This window comes from Empidonax traillii, unplaced genomic scaffold (genome assembly GCF_003031625.1).
Source record: "Empidonax traillii isolate 1590-97213 ecotype Southwest subspecies unplaced genomic scaffold, ASM303162v1 scaffold1965:size46107, whole genome shotgun sequence".
Taxonomy (NCBI): domain Eukaryota; kingdom Metazoa; phylum Chordata; class Aves; order Passeriformes; family Tyrannidae; genus Empidonax; species Empidonax traillii.
The window spans coordinates 10,759-11,747 of NW_020957158.1; positions in this window are offsets into that span (position 1 = coordinate 10,759).

Consider the following 989-nt stretch of genomic DNA (forward strand, 5'->3'; position numbering starts at 1 on the left):
TGCAGGAACCTCACACCGCCTTGCACCAGCTCACTCCTCTCTTTACTCCTTACTATTTGCTGCTGGCTCGGTTTTCTCTCACAGGTCATTTCATATTTAAGGTTCAGGAGTCCTCTGGGCAGGGAGTGCATTCTGCTCTGCTCTGCTCCTGACCTCGCCTGGTCAAGAGCCATACCTAGAAACTCAAATGGCTTTAATTCATCCCTAAGTGCCTACATTAGTCTTCAAGTGCCTAAATAAACAGCCTGAACACAAAGTGAGGAGTGAAAAAGAGGAGCTAATACACTTTCTGAAAGGTCACCACACTGCAGAGGTTCTGTGTGGGGGTGAAGGCTGAACTTCACCCTCCCCTTTTTCCATCTATCTGCCTGGCAGGAGCTGACCTGTAATTCTGCCTGCCCTGTGACTTCCATGGAAAAGGAGGTTGCACTGGAAGTCTTTACCTTAAACCTCATGCTAATCCAGAAACAAAAGGCTTTCTGCAGGAGAAAAAAAAAAAAAAAAAAAAAAAAAAAAAAAAAAAAAAAAAAAAAAAAAAAAAAAAAAAAAAAAAAAAAAAAAAAAAAAAAAAAAAAAAAGAGTCTGAATAAATAAAACAGTGTGAGTATAAACTTGAACCTGTTTATTCTAAAGTTGTCTATCAGTGGGTTATTCCAAATCCGGGGCCGTGTGTAAATATTTGAAGTGCCATTTGAATTATGAAGGGCTTTTATTACCTGGGAGAATTTCCTGCTCCTTGTGTTTTAAATCCTCACCTGGATGTGCACAGGGGACTCCAGGTTCGTGCTGAGGGGAGGCAGGGAAGGGGCTGGGGAGCTGTTTCTCGAGATTCCAGCAGTTTGCTGAGCAGACCCTCGGAGTTTGCTCACAAGAACAATCTGGAGTAAATGTTTAACTTGAGTCTTTGGAGTTTACAGCTTGTTCCTTTCTTGATTATTAACCCAGCCCCTGTTTTTCTTTACAGTGGCACAGCTGCTGGACACGAGAGA